The sequence below is a fragment of the Globicephala melas genome, chromosome 6, assembly GCF_963455315.2.
Source record: "Globicephala melas chromosome 6, mGloMel1.2, whole genome shotgun sequence".
NCBI classification, from domain to species: domain Eukaryota; kingdom Metazoa; phylum Chordata; class Mammalia; order Artiodactyla; family Delphinidae; genus Globicephala; species Globicephala melas.
The window spans coordinates 66463528-66480075 of record NC_083319.1 but is presented as its reverse complement, the minus strand read 5'-3'; the positions used below and the strand labels follow the sequence as shown (position 1 = coordinate 66480075).

At 37.9% G+C, this 16548-nt stretch overlaps 1 protein-coding gene and 1 non-coding gene across 5 annotated transcripts in view; both read right to left on the bottom strand.

The window, feature by feature from the left end:
- Positions 1 to 16548, bottom strand: part of CNTLN (centlein) — a 331593-nt gene that overhangs the window by 278329 nt on the left and 36716 nt on the right. The gene's annotated exons all lie outside the window — the stretch shown is intronic.
- TRNAR-CCU (transfer RNA arginine (anticodon CCU)) lies at positions 12045 to 12116 on the bottom strand. The gene has a single exon. It is a non-coding gene; the product is annotated as a tRNA-Arg (tRNA).

Below are 16548 nucleotides of genomic sequence, written 5' to 3'. Positions count from 1 at the left end.
TCCACATGATGGGCAGCTATAAACTAAGAATCAGAAAAACAAGGAAAAGAATCGATAACACCTACAACACTGAGAAAGGAAAGTGAGCACCCACTACTAAAGTATACTGGGCAAGATAGCCTGGCTAAGATTTCTAATCCAAAATCAAATAAAAGGTAAATATTTAATAAATATTCTTGAACAACAGATTGGAAACAGAGTTAACAAATGTCCTAGTTAAGGAAGCCAAAATTAACTCTAACATATGTTCTCACTACTTCCTAATGCCTACCACCATGTAACCTATTTTGTTTGTTATGAGATTCTCTTCATATAACAACTACCCAATTCCCAAAGAGACGATCTGGAGCAACTCTCTAGAGAAGCACTGACAGACACTATGCATTATGAATGATTTGCTATATATTATCAGTGAATCAAAGACGCAGACCCTTCTCAAGGAGTTTATAGTCTATTCAGTGGGCATATGCACATAGCAGAATACGGAAAGTCTACAAAAAAATTATAAACAGGGTTCAAGATGAGAGAAATTACCCTCAGTTGGGAAACATAAAAAAGTTTTACTTATTCTGAGAATTAAAGAAAAATACTTCAAAAAAGCAAAGACATGAAAGAAAAGCCTCTCTAGCATGGTGAAACCTACAAGGCGTAGAAAAGCTCTTTCTACGTGTTTTGCATCCTCCTCTACCTCCTTAATGGCTGAAGCCCTTCACTGTTCTGGAGAACCCTTAGACTGAAAAAGAATTATGGATCCTTTCCTCTACCATTTCAAATATTCACCTAAGAGATCCTCTTAGAGCCTACCACGTTCTGAATAAAGACATGTTTATTTGGGGAGGGGAGTTATTTTATAAGTATAGGTATTAATATGTGTTATTATTGTTGTTTTAATAAATTAATCTTGCAGTACCAACTATGATGGTGGGAATTCTGCTGAAGTGGTAGTGTTGAATCCTAATGAAGCCAATTCATAATTCCAATGGCAACTGTGTACATGGTCATAGTAGTAACGCTGTACTTCTCCCTCAATACAATTCACAATTACAAAAGCTACTACTTCCTACCTCACAACTATCCATATACACAGCTGGAAGATTATCTCATTTTATCTTTTCATAATATTTCTTCCCTCCATTAATGCTCACTCTTGAAAAGCAACGTGTCTTACACATGAAGTGAAATTTTGAAATCATTATTTATCATAAGTACTATATTTAACAGCTTCTTTATTTAAAAAGTTTTAAATTTGTTGAAGTAATATTACAAAGATACTGTGTATGTTTTAATAAATATTATTCATGTTTATATAATTTAAAACTTCAAATTCCAAAATAGCAAGCTTTTTATTTATACATATATATACTTGATAATTTTTCAAATAATAAAGTTCATTTAAGATTCCAAGAGTCATTTTGTTGGGAAATCACCAATACACTTTAAAGATATTTCAAAAAAATCTATTTTTCAAATTAGTCATACTATTAATGTCTATAGAGACTCAGTTTAATCCAAAGTGTGAGACGGTCATTTGGGATCATTTGTTGTCTTTCATATGCTATCATAAAACAGATTATCTCATGACCCCAATGTGAAACTTCAAAAAGTTCACTATTTTTCCATTTCAACCAGAAGTTATTTACTTTACACCTGACTGGTTCTTAACCACAGATTTAGATACTAGCTTTCACATGTTAGGTGCATTTCTTCTCTGGTGAAAATAAACATATCTGAATATTAAAGGAAAATATAAATAATATTATCTTTGCTATGCAAATTAGAAATGCCTTTGGGATAAAACAAGGCCTCCAGGTATTTTAAAATAAGCAGATGCAGAAGTGTATTTCATGTTCAGTTTACTTCCCAACTACTTTAAATGCTATTGATCTCAGCATTGTTTATATATAATTATATCTAGTTCATTTTCCTTTGAAACATTTATTTTTGATGATAACATGAAATTTTACCAAAGGCATTGAAAAGAATAGGGAAGCCTTTATCAATGTTACTGAATGGTCAAAGATTACTGTTGTGGTCTCATGTGAAAATTTTAAACTTACCATAATTGTTTATATTTTCTAATGCTTGAGGTTTTATTTGAACATTTACATGCCTTTTCTTATTTTTTTAAAAAGAAGAAACATTTGTTCATAAGGTAATATTTATTGCTACAAGATAGTTTTCAAAAGTCTAATATATGGTAAAGCACTACAATCCTACTCAATGAGTTTTTGTGATCTCCCCTTTCTACTCGGTTTATATTCTCCTGAGTAACCTTTAAAACTATAAATTTGTTAAAAGAATGAGGATTGCTCAGTGGTATTTCCAGATGACAGAATGATATGCCTGCCATTCATGAGTATAATATAGTTTAGACTTACAGATGGTTTTAAAACTTTTTGGTTTGTTTTACTAATTATAAATTTATTATATAAGCCCCCTAAGACAAAAAGAAAACCTAAATGATAATTCCCAGTGGCAGGACTTGAAAGGCCTACACTTAACTGCTAGAATTCTGGGATAAAATAGCCCACACATACATGAAGATAAGATAATTTAAAGACAAAGACCCTCAAGTAACAATGACTTATTTCACTTGACTTTATGAGTAACTATATCAATTTTATAGATGTTGGATGTATTCCAGCTGGGACCCTCCCATTATAATTCACATAATTACGTCCAACTGAATAAAGCTCTAGGGCAGACATGGCAAACAGGCTTTCTCACCTGTGCAAAAGCATAGCAGAGGGCTGACTGGAATGCTGTTTTAATTCAGAGCTCAATAGGAAAGAGAGTTGTGAACAATCAGTAAAGACTACTATGACATGGAAGGGGAAGGATGATGACACAACACCCTCCCCTAGGGTAAAATCTTCACTTATCAAACTGTTTAAGCCCTGCTCTTGAACACTGGGTTCCAACAACATCAATTCAATTAACTCTCAAATCCAGTGTCAAAATATAAGATTTAAAAAACATGATCATCTTCCACTACTGGGAAAAAGAATTACAAAGTATTTTTTCTCCTTGTCTCCCTCAAAGCACAACCAAAAACCATGGGCATTATAGGTAAAACAAACATAGGAAAACTCCGAAGGTGGGGTGCCTCCGAAGGTAGGCAGGCTGGCTAGGAATCTTGAAAGAAAGATTGGCTAAGAAACAACACAATGATGAGAAAATGCTGCTTTTCTTTTTGCCTCATATATCCCAGACTTGGAGGGAAAAAAGCCAACAACCTAGTGCAGTATAAATGGTGCAGTAAGTGCAGTAAGAAAAAAGTCCCAGCAAAAGGGAACAGGAAGGGGATAGCCTAATAAAAAAGAAAATATTTACACATTAACCACTCTACCCCAGCCTATCTCCACAAGAAAAAAAAAATAAAGTTGTTCCCACTACCACCCACACTAGCAAAGGCCAAGTGAGGAACCTAGACTTCAATCCTTGCAAAGCTGTAATGAGGCTCCCCACATCCCCTTCCCCACTGGGGTAGTGTCAGAGGTGGCTAGTAGAGAGTCAGAACCAATGAGACAGACTGGGACCTGGGACCCTTAGCTGGGACCTGGGGCCCTTTGCTGCAATGCTGCAATGCTTGCACCCGGACACACCTCTCCTCGAGCAACAAAATACAAAGAAACTGTATGGGACTAAAAATCACTGCGTACATGCGCAGTTGGGACAAATTCTGGACCCAAAAGATACAGAGACCAAAAAAAACCCAACTGCTACTGTTGAAGAGCCTGGAGCAAAAGCAGGCTCCCGGCCCAGGGAGCGAGCAAACAAGGGAACCTGTTGTTTGTTCTCGCTCCCCCCTGCTGCAGCAGGAGCTCCAATAAAGCCTTGCCTGAATTTCTTGTCTGGCCTCTAGTCAATTCTATCGATTGGGGAAGGCCAAGAACCCTCGTCAGTAACACCCCCTCCCAGCAGTAACAAGGCTCCCCTCCTCCCATGTCTCAGTGGAGGTCACATGAGGAACGGTAAAGAGGTACCACTGCTCCTCCCAGCTAGGGTATATCAGTGGAGGCCTAGTAGAGAGCAGTAACTCCCAAGCCAACCTAGCAGTAATGAGAACCCTTCCCCACTCCTCAAGTGTCAACAGGAATCAAGAAAGGAACCTGAACTTCTAACCTCTCCTGGCAGTAAAAGAGAAGCACCACTTCTTCCCCTGATGGGGTGGTTTCAGAGAAAGCCAGCTTAAACAGAAGGTTTAAATAAGACGCACAGCCCATCATACCCGAATGTCTAGTTGCAATAAAAAATCACTCATCATACCAAGAACTAGGAATATATAAAACTGAATAAAAACAATCAATAAAAGCTAAAACCAAAATGACAGAAATGTTAGAATTATATGACAATTTTAAAGCAGCCATCATAAAAATGCTTTAACAAGCAGTTATAAAGACACAAGAAACAAACTAGAAGCCTCAGCAAAGAAGTAGAAAGTCTCAGCAAAGAAATGGAAAATACAAAGAAGAACCAAATAAGGGACTTCCCTGGTGGCGCAGTGGTTAAGAATCCGCCTGCCAATGCAGGGACATGGGTTTGATCCCTGGTCCAGGAAGATCCCACATGCCGCGGAACAACTAAGCCCATGCACCCCAACAACTGAACCTGTGCTCTAGAGCCTGAGAGCCACAACTACTGAGCCCACGTGTTACGACTACTGAAGCCCGTGTGCCTAGAGCCTGTGCTCCATGACAAGAGAAGCCACCACAATAAGAAACCCATGCATCACAACAAAGAGTAGCCCCTGCTCACCACAACTAGAGAAAGCCTGTGCGCAGCAACAAAGACCCAACGCAGCCAAAAATAAATTAACTTTTTTTTTAAAAAAGGAAGAACCAAATAAAAATTTTAGAAGTGAAAAGTACAAGAACCAAAATAAACAACTCAATGGATGGGCTCAATAACTTTCTGTAGAAAACAGAGTAAGAATCAGTGAACCAGAAGAGAGTACAATAGGAATAAGACTACTGGTCCTCACTTCTGCTGAACACATTAACTTTTTCTCCATAAAAATTTCTAGAAATCCTCCAACAAACCATAACTATTTAATCTTTTCAGGGACTTCCCTGTTGGTCCAGTGGTAAAGAATGCACCTTCCAATGCAGAGGACGTGGGTTCGATCCCTGGTCGTGGAGCTAATAACCCACATGCTGCAGGGCAACTAAGTCCGTGCGCCACATCTACCGAGCTCGCGCACCTCAATGAAAGAGTCCACATGCCACAAACTACAGAGCCCATGCGCTCTGGAACCCGCACACCACAACTGCAGAGCTCACGCACCTTGGAGCTCATGCACCACAACTAGAGAGAGAAAACCCAGAGGCCACAACTAGAGAGAAGCCCACAAGCTGCAACTAAGACCCAATGCAGCCAAAAAATGAAGGAAGGGAAGGAGAGAGGGAGGGAAAGAGGGAGCGAAAGAGGGAGGGAGGGAGAGAGGAAATATTTTTTTTAAAGTCTTTTTAAAATTCTAGAAGTTTCCCCCACACGTTTTGAAAGGTTATTCCCTAAACTGTATGACACCAAAGACAGAACATCAGCAAAAACCAGTAAGATATTGATAATGTTGGAGGCTTTAATGTAAAGACTTGTTACATCAAATACTTTATTGAGGCTAAGTATGTACATTTATAACTAGACTTGGCAATAAGTGCACTAAAATCCCTAGAGGTTTATGTATGACATACTATGCATTTTATTACATTCAGACTTTTCTAAATAAAATTCTTCATTTTTAAGTTTTAAAAGTTTAGCCAATTTTAGAATGATACCCAGAAAATAAAAAGAACAGTGAATACACTACTGTATATAAAATAGATAACCAACCAGGACCTACTATATAGCACAGGAACTATACTCAATATTTTACAATAACCTATAAGGAAAAAGAATATGATAAAGAATAGATATATATACACATATATAACTGAATCACTTGCTGTACACCTGAAACTAACCCAAAACTGTAAATCAACTATATTTCAATAAAATTAAATTAAATTAAATTAAAAGAACAGTGCATAAAAAAATTTAGGCTTTCATTTCTGTTATAATTATGAAAAATATATAATTTAAAGTCAGTAAACAACACAAATATTTGCAATTATTTTATTTGAGTACTTTGTAACACTCTAGCTAACACCCATAGTATATTTTTTTCACTTGGGATTCTTGAAACACCCATAGATTTCTTGACCAACTGGCATAGTGAATGATAGCAATAAAAACTATCCTTAATCATCTCCAACCAGGAATCCAAATTAGAGAAGAAATCAAGAAAAAAGTAGTTCAACATGCATTTTAGAAAATGTTAAAATAATAACTGCTGTTTCAAAATTTTCAAAAGTAAAAGAATCAAGTTTTTAAAATAAAGCAACCCTAAGATCTCAATGGCTTAACACACATCTACACACAGTTACTTCTGTCTCACATCAGTCTGATACAACTTAGAAAAGGATTCAAGGAGAGTGCTCTGCTCTACTGAGCCACTCAGAGACCCAGGCTTCCTGCATCTTTTGGGTATGCTGAATCCTTAAAATCCTTTCCACTCAACTGGCAGATGAGACAAGACAGCTGGTAGAAGAGTGCCTGACCTAAAAAGTGCTTATCATGTGCCAGGCCTAAAGGTGGTACAGGCATACCTCAGAGATATTACAGGTTTGGTTCCAACACTACAATAAAGCAAACATCACAATAAAGTAAGTCACAGATTTTTTTTTTGGTTTCCCAGTGCATATAAAAGTTTTGTTTACACTATACTGTAGTCTATTAAGTGTGCATTGTCAAAAAATGTACATACCTTAATTTAACAATACTTTATTGCTAAAAATGCTAAAAAAGCTTTCGATGAGTTGCTTTTTGCTGGTGGAGGGTCTTGCCTCGATGCTGGTGGCTGCTGACTGATCAGGGTGGTGGTGGCTGAGGGCTGGGTGGCCGTGGCAATTTCTTAACATAAGATGACAATGAAGTTTGCTGCATGGATTGACTCTTCCTTTCAGGAAAGATTTCTCTGCAGCATGCAATGCTAATTGACAGCATTTTACCCACACGAGAACTTCTTTCAAAATTGGAGTCAATCCTCTCAAACCCTGCTGCTGCTTTATCACCTAAATTTATGCAATATTCTAAATTATTTGTTGTCATTTCAACAATCTTCAAATCATCTTTACCAGGAGTAGATCTCACCTCAAGAAACCACTTTCTTTGCTTATCCATAAAAAGTAACTTCTCATGTTAAAGTTTTATCATGAGATTGCAGCAATTCAAGCACATCTTCAGGCTCTACTTCTAATTCTAGTTCTCTTGCTATTTCCCCCACATCTGCAGGTATTTCCTCCACTGAAGTCTTGAAGCCCTCAAAGTCACCCATGAGGGATGGAACAACTTCTTCCAAACTCCTGTTAATGTTGATACTTAGACGTCTTCCCATGAATCTCAAATGTTCTTAATGCCATCTAGTATGGTGAATCCTTTCCAAAAGTTTTTCAATTTATCCAGATCCATTACAGGAATCATTATCCATGGCAGCTATAGCCTTACAAAATGTATTTCTTAAATAATAAGACTTGAAAGTCAAAATTACTCCTAGTGGGCTTCAGAATGAATGTTGTGTTAGTAGGCATGAAAACAACAATAACATTGTACATCTCCATCAGAGCTCTTGGGTGACTAGGTGCAATGTCATTGAGCAGTAATATTTTGAAAGGAATCTTTTTGTCTGAGTACCTGGTCTCAACGGTGGGCTTAAAATACTTAGTAAACCATGGTATAGGCAGATGTGCTATCATCCAGGCTTTGTTGTTCCATTCATAGAGTACAGTCGGAGTAGATTTAGCATAATTCTTAAGGGCCCTAGGATTTTTGGAATGGTAAAGGAGTACTGGCTTCAAATTAAAGTCACCAGCTACATTAGCCCCTAACAAGAGTCAGCATGTCCTTTGAAGCTTTGATGCCAAGCTGTTGACTTCCCCTCTCCAGCTATGAAAGTCCTAGATGGCATCTTCTTCCAGTAGAAGGCTATTTCATCCACACTGAAAATCTCTTGTTTAGTGTAGCCAGCTTCATTAAAGATCTTAGCTAGACCTTCTATAACTTGCTGCAGCTTCTACATCAGCACTTGCTGCTTCACCTTGCACTTGTATGTTCTGGGGTTGGCTTCTTCACTTAAACCTCATGAACCAACCACTGCTAGCTTCAAACTTTTCTCCTGCAGCTTCCTCACTTCTCTCCTGCAGCTTCCTCACCTCTCTCAGCATTCACAGAATAGAAGAGAGTTAGGACCTTGCTCTGGATTAGATTTTGGCCTAAGGGAATGTTGTGGCTGGTTGGATCTTCTATCCAAACCACTAAAACTTTCTGCATATCAGCAATAAGGCTGTTTCACTTTCTTATCATTCATACGTTCACTGGAGTAGCACTTTTAATTGATTTCAAGAATTCTGCTTTCACAAGTTGGCTAACAGGCACAAGAGGTCTAGTGTTAGGCCTTTTTCGGCTTTCAACGTGTCTTCCTCACTAAGCTTATCATTTCTAGCTTTTGATTTAAAGTGAGAGAATTGAAACTCCTCCTTTCACTTAAACAGAGGCCACTGTAGGGTTATTAATTGGCCTAATTTCAATATTGCTGTGTCTCACAGAATACGGAGGCCCAAGGAGAGGGAGAGAGGTTCAGGAACTGCCAGTCCAAGGAGGAGTCAGAACACACACAACACTTATCAATTACATTCACCATCTTACATGGGCACAGTCTGTGGCATCCCAAAACAATTATAATAGTAACATCTAAGATCACTGATCACAGATCACCATAACAAATATGGGCAAATGCTATTGTCAAAATATTGCCAATAGACTTGCTGTACACACGGTTGCCACAAACCTTCAATTTGTAAAAAATGCAATATCTGGGCTTCCCTGGTGGCGCAGTGGTTGAGAGTCCACCTGCCGATGCAGGGGACACAAGTTCGTGCCCCGGTCCGGGAAGATCCCACATGCCGCGGAGCAGCTGGGCCCGTGAGCCATGGCCGCTAAGCCTGCGCGTCGGGAGCCTGTGCTCCGCAGCGGGAGAGGCCACAACAGTGAGAGGCCCGCGTACAGCAAAAAAAAAAAAAAAATGCAATATCTGCAAAGTGCAATAAAACAAGATATGCCTATATACATTTCTACTCAGAATCCATTCACCAGAACTCAAGTCACAATATCATACCTAAAGGCAAGGGGAACTGGGAAATATAGTCTAGCTGGATGCCCAGAAAAAAGATTACAGATGCTGGTTAGCACTAGCAGTCTCTTCCACAACAGTATCAGAACTTTATTAGAAGTCTGAAGAAATGATAAAATTATATTTGAAATATTTTTAACACAGTTTGATATTCCTTATATTGCAGACATAAGTATGGTTTGGCTACAAGATTGTAAGCACCAACAGGATATATTTGCCTTGTTCATCATTGTATTCACAGTGCCTGGTACAGTGCAGGGCCTCTCCTAAACATTCAATAAATATGTGATGTTAAACCAGTCAATCAATCAAAAGAAGAAACCATGTTAAAATTCTAATATTCAGTGTCCACTAATTAGCAACTTTCTACGTAACAGTGAAGTGGAAACACTATATTTGTATATAAAGAAAATAAGATCTGACTTTCAGCATAACGAACTATAAGGAGTGACAAAGCATTTTAAGTTTTACTCTTTAAAGTCCGAAGGGGTATTTTAGGCTCCCCCCAGAAATACAAAAATGGCCTAGTCTTTTTTCCTTCTAATAAAAGCATAAATTTGATTTTCTAAACAGTTTAATTTTTAGTTTCAAGTCATATACCTAGAGCCAGAGCCAATTTCAGTGATTCAAAAGAATGTACCAGGAATTATCTGAAGCAATCAAAAGATATCCTGGATATTTACGAGACTGCCATTATACTCAGTTTTAGGATTACTCAAGATTCCAAATCTATTCAAAGTAAATGTAAAAAACAGTTGCCAGACTATGAGCGATGAACAAAATTTCCTGCCCTAGTAGTTTGTGGCTGAAACTGACCTGGTCTTCTGGTAAAACTATTGCCCTCACTAAAACCAACACAAAACCTCAGAATTGATTACCCCGCCCTACCACACCTCTTGTCCCCAGTCATAATCCTTATTCAATAAGGCTTTAAACCTCTCAGGTTTCAAATAAAGAAGCCAAAACAGGAAAAAGATAGGTCTTTATAACAAATGGTATATAAAGTATAACAAAATAAATATTGTGGTTAATAAATGCTGCTTAATGTAGGATATTTATTCAACAAGTAACTTAAGAGTTTTCAAAATAATAAAAGGCCTAAGGGATTCCCTGGTGGCGCAGTGGTTGGGAGTCCACCTGCCGATGCAGGGGACGCGGGTTTGTGCCCCGGTCCGGGAAGATCCCACATGCCGCGGAGCGGCTAGGCCCGTGAGCCATGGCTGCTGAGCCTGCGCGTACGGAGCCTGTGCTCCGCAACGGGAGAGGCCACAACAGTGAGAGGCCCGCGTACTGCAAAAAATAAAAATAAAAGGCCTAAAAATCTGCTATGCTTATACAGTTTTAAAATTAATATATCAGCACATTCAGAAACAGAATGGCAACATATTTTTATATATTTTTATCCAAGTTATAAATGTTACTTTTTCAAACATGGTAATAGGACATAACAAAAAAACAGTACTTATTACCACCCATAAATGTCCTCCTTAAGTCATATATCTTTATAGTATTTCTTTTTGTTGTTAAAATTCCTTTAATAAGATGAGAAACTGTTTATTTCTCGTGTATTTTATTTTTTTCCCCAGGAGGAAAATACTTTTATTATTACCATTTTACAGATGTGACAAAACTGAGACACAAGAGATTAAATAACTTGCCATAGATCACACAGCTCGTAGGTGGTAGTCTACTTTTTCTTTTTACTTAGTTTTTATTGGAGTATAGTTGCTTTACAATGTTGTATTAGTTTCTGCTGTACAGCAAAGTGCATTTGCTATATGTACACATATATCCCCTCTTTTCTGGATTTCCTTTCCATTTAGGTCACCACAGAGCACTGAGTAGAGTTTCCTGTGCACCTATTGTGCTATACAGTAAGTTCTCATTAGTTTTCTATTTTATACATAGTAGGGTATATATGTCAATCCCAATCTCCCAGTTCATCCCACCCACCCCCTTCCTCCCTTGGTATCCACACATTTGTTCTCTACATCTGTGTCTCTATTTCTGCTTTACAAGTAAGTTCATCTGTATCATTTTTCTAGATTCCACATATAGGTGATATTATACAATATTTGTTTTTCTCTTTCCAACTTACTTCATTCTGTATGACAGTCTCTAGGGCCAACCCACATCTCTGCAAATGGCACACTTTCATTCCTTTTTATGGCTGAGTAATATCCCACTGTACATATGTACCACATCTTCTTTATCCATTCCTCTGTTGATGGACATTTAGGTTGCTTCTATGACCTGGCTATTGTAAATAGTGCTGCAATGAACATTGGGGTGAGTCTATCTTTTTGAATTATGGTTTTCTTCGGGTATATGCACAGGAGTGGGACTGCTGGGTCATATGGTAGTTCTACTTTTAGTTTTCTAAGGAACCTCCATACTGTTTTCCATAGTACCTGTATCAATTTACATTCCCACCAACAGTGTAAGAGGGTTCTCTTTTCTCAACATCCTGCCCAGCATTTATTGTTTGTAGATTTTTTGATGATGGCCATTCTGACCAGTGTGAGGTGATACCTCATTGTAGTTTTGATTTGCATTTCTCTAAAAATTAGTGACGTTGAGCATCTTTCCATGTGTTTGTTGGCCATCTGTATGTCTCCTTTGGAGAAATGTCTATGTAGTTCTTCCACCCATTTTTTTTCTTATTTATTTGGCTGTGCCAGGTTTTAGTTGCGGCACACAGGATCTTCATTGTGGCATGCAGAATCATTAGTTGCAGCATGCAGGATCTTTAATTGCAGCATGTAGGATCTTTAGTTGCAGCATGCAGGCTCTTTTAGTTGCAGCATGTGGGATCTAGTTCCCCGACCAGGGATTGAACCTGGGCCCCTGCATTAGGAGCACAGAGCCTTAACCACTGGACCACCAGGGAAGTCCCTTTCTGCCCATTTTTTGATTAGGCTGTTTGGTTTTTTTTTGATATTGAGCTGCATGAGCTGTTGGTATATTTTGGAGATTAATCCCTTGTCAGTTGCTTCATTTGCAAATGTTTCTCCCATTCTGAGGGTTGTCTTTTCGTCTTGTTTGTGGTTTCCTTCTCCTCATGTATTTTATATCAGTATTTTTTCTACTGCAGTAATAAAATGTAACATGAAATCTACCCTCTTAAATTGTAAGTGCACAGGGCTTCCCTGGCGGCGCAGTGGTTTAGAGTCCGTCTGCCGATGCGGGGGACACGGGTTCGTGCCCCGGTCCGGGAAGATCCCACATGCCGCGGAGCGGCTGGGCCCGTGAGCCATGGCTGCTGAGCCTGCACGTCCAGAGCCTGTGCTCCACAACGGGAGAGGCCACAACAGTGAGAGGCCCGCGTACCGCAAAAAAAAAAAGTTGTAAGTGCACAATACTGTATTGTTAACTACAGGCACAATATTGTACAGGAGATTTCTAGAACTTATTCACCTTGCATAACTGAAGCTTAATACCAATTGACTAAGTCCCCCCAACTTCTGCCTCTCCAACAGACCCTGAAAAAAAAAAAAAGCAGCTCTACTCTTTGTTTCTATGAGTTTGACTATTCCTGATACTTCACGTAAGTGGAGTCATGCAGTATTTGTCTTTCTGTTACTATCTTATTTTACTAAGCATAATGTCCTCCAGATTCATCCACGTTCTTATTGCAGGATTTCCTTCTGTTTTAAGGCTTAATCATATTCTATTGCATGTATATAAATACACACACACACACACACACAAAATCACATTTTATCTATTCATCCATCAATGAACATTTATGTTGTTTCCAGATCCTGGCTATTGTGAATAATGCTGCAATGAACATGAAAGTGCAGATATCTCTTTGAGATCATGCTTTTGTTTCCTTTGGATATATACCCAGAAGTGGGACTGCTGGGTCACATGTTAGTTCTATTTCTAATTTTTTCAGAAATTTTTTCAAAGAAATCATTTCCAAGACCAATGCCATGAAGCTTTCCCTTATGTCTTCTTCCAGAGGTTTTACAGTTTCAGGTCTTAAATTTAAATCTTTAATTCATTTTGTGTTGAAGTATAATGCCTCCACCTTTGTTCTTCCTGCTCAAGATTGCTTTGGATAGCCAGTCTTTTTTGGTTCCACATGAATTTTAGGATTGTTTTATTACTGTGAAAAATGCCATTGGGATTTTGATAGGGACTGCATTAAATCTGTAGATTGCTATGCGTAGTACAGACATTCTAACAATATTTAGCTTTCTAAACCATGAACAATCTATGAACACAAGATGTCTTTCCATTTATTTGCGTCTTTTAAATTTTTCATTGATGTTTCAGTGTACAAGTCGTTTACCTCTTTTGTTAAGTTTATTCCTAAGTTACTCTTTTTGACAATATTATAAGGATATTGAAAGGATAGTTGATTTCTTTTTAGGATAGTTTTTTGTTAGTGTATAGAAATGCAACTGATTTTTGTATATTGATTTTATATACTGCAACTCTACTAAGTTTGTTTATTCTAACAGTTTTTCTGTGGAACCTTTAGGGTTTTCTACATATAGATCATGTCAACTCTAGAGACAATTTTCTTCTTTTCCAATTTGATGCCTTTTATTTCTTTTGCTTGCCTAATTCTTCTGGCTAGGAATTCCAATATTGTGTTGAACAGAAATGCAGAGAGTAGGCATCCTTGCCTTGCTCCTGCTCTTAAAGGAAAAGCTGTCAACTTTTCATTATTAAATATTATTTGTTAATTGCGGGATTTTCATATATGGTCTTTATTATGATGAGGTAAATTCCATCTATACCTAGTTTGTTGAGAGATTTTTATCATGAAACATTGAATTTTGTCTAATGCTTTTTCTGTATCAATTGAGATGATCATATAATTTTTATCCTTCATTGCATTTATGTAGTGTACCACATTTATCAATCTGCATAAGTCAAACCATCCTTGCACATCAGGGATAAATTCTACTTGATTGTGGTATATGATCCTTTTAAAGTACTGTTCAATTCAAGCTGCTAGTCTTTTGTTGAAGATTTTTACATCTGTTTTCATCAGAGATATTGCTCTGCAGTTTTCTTTTCTTATATTGTCCTTTTCTAGCTTTGGTATCAGGGTGATGTTGGTCTCATACAATGAGTTTAGACATGTTTCCACCTCTTCAATTCTTTTGGACGCATTTAAGAAGTTTGGGTGTTAATGCTTCTTTAAATGTTAGGTAAAATCACCAATGAAGCCTCTGCTTCTACAGTTTTCTTTGTTTGATAGTTTTAGATTACTGATTCAATCTCTTTACTCATAGGTTTTTCACATTTTCTATTTCTTCAGAATTCAATCTTGGTAGGTTGTCTGTTTCTAGGAATGTGTACATTTCTTCCTGGTTATCCAATTTGTTGGCATAAATTTGTTCATCATAGTCTCTTACAATTCTTTGTATTTCTGTGGTATCAGTTGTAATGTCACTTCTTTCATTTCTGATTTTATTTGAGACTTTTCTTTTTTTTTCTTAGTCACACTAGCTAAAGGTTTGTCAATTTTGTTGATCTTTTCACAAAAACAGCTCCAAGTGTCACTGATTTTTTTCCAACTCTTAGTTTTTTTGGTTTTTTCCCCTGTTGTTTTTCTGATCTCTACTTTTACTCCTGCTCTATCTTTATTTCTTCCCTTCTGCTAGCCCTGGGCTGTTTACTCTTCTTTTCCAAGTTCCATGGGGTGTAAAGTTAACTAGTTTTTTGAGATCTTTCTTCTTTTTAATGTAGACCTTTATCACTATAAAATTCCTTCTTAGTACTGCTTTTGCTGCATCCCATTTCACTTGTCTCAAGATTTTTTATTTCCCCTGATTTCTTCTTAAGGCATTGGTTGTTCAAGAATGTGTTGTCTAATTTCCACATCTTTGTGTATTTTAGTTTGCTTTCTGTTATTGATTTCTAGCTTCATTCCACTGTCACTGGAAAAGATACCAGATATGATTTCAATTTACTTATATTTGTTAAGACTTGTCTTGTTACCTAACTTGTGATTTATCCTGGAAATGTTCCATGGGCACTTGAGAAGAATGCGTATTCTGCTGCTATTGGGTAGATGTTCTGTACATCTCTATTAGTTCCATTTGGTCAATAGTGTTGTTAAAGTCCACTGTGTTCTTACTGATGTTCTGTCTAGATACTCTATCCATTACTAAGAGTGAGGTATTGAAGTCTCCTACTATTATTGTATTGTTACCTATTTCTCTATTCAGATTTGTCAATGTTTCCTTTATATATTTAGGTGCTCTGATGTTAAGGGCATATCTCGTTATAATTATTACATCTTCTGGATAAATTGACTCCTTTGCCATTATATAATGACCTTTTAGTCTCTTATGACAGTTTTGGCTTAAAATCTATTTTGTCTAATATAAGTTCTATTCATTCAGCCACTCTAGGTCTTTTGATTAAAGAGTTTAATGCATTTACATATAAAGTAATTATTGATACATAAGGACTTAATATTGCCATTTTTTTAAATTGTCTTCTGTTTTGCAACTCTTTTCTCCCCCTTTTCTTCTCTTGATATCTTCCTTTGTAATTGTTGATTTTTTGTAGTGATATTCTTTAATTCCTTTCCCTTTTTCTTTTGTGTGTCTTCTATAGGTATTTGCTTTGTGATGATCAGGAGGCTAACATAAAACAACTTAAGGGACTTCCCTGGTGGCACAGTGGTTAAGAATCCACCTGCCGGGCTTCCCTGGTGGCGCAGTGGTTGGGAGTCTGCCTGCCGATGCAGGGGACACGGGTTCGTGCCCCGGTCCGGGAAGATCCCACATGCCGTGGAGCGGCTGGGCCCGTGAGCCATGGCCGCTGAGCCTGCGCGTCCGGAGCCTGTGCTCCACAACAGAGGAGGCCACAACAGCGAGAGGCCTGTGTACTGCAAAAAAAAAAAAAAAAAAGAATCTACCTGCCAAGGCAGGAGACATGGGTTCATGCCCTGGTCCCAGAAGATCCTACATGCCGTGGAGCAGCTAAGCCCATGCACCACAACTACTGAGCCTGTGCTCTAAAGCCCACAAGCTACAACTACTGAGCCTGTGTGCCACAACTACTGAAGCCCGCATGCCTAGAGCCTGTGCTCCACAACAGGAGAAGCCACTACAATGAGAAGCCCGCGCACTGCAACAAAGAGCAGCCCCTGCTCGCTGCAACTAGAGAAAGCCCACGCGCAGCAACGAAGACTCAACGCAGCCAATAAATAAATAAATAATTAATTTTTAAAAAAACCTTAAGTTATAACACTCTATTAAAAGCTAATAACAACTTAAACTTCAATCACATACAGAAACTACATTTACTTCACCTCATAAACACTCTATGTCACTGAGGTCACAATT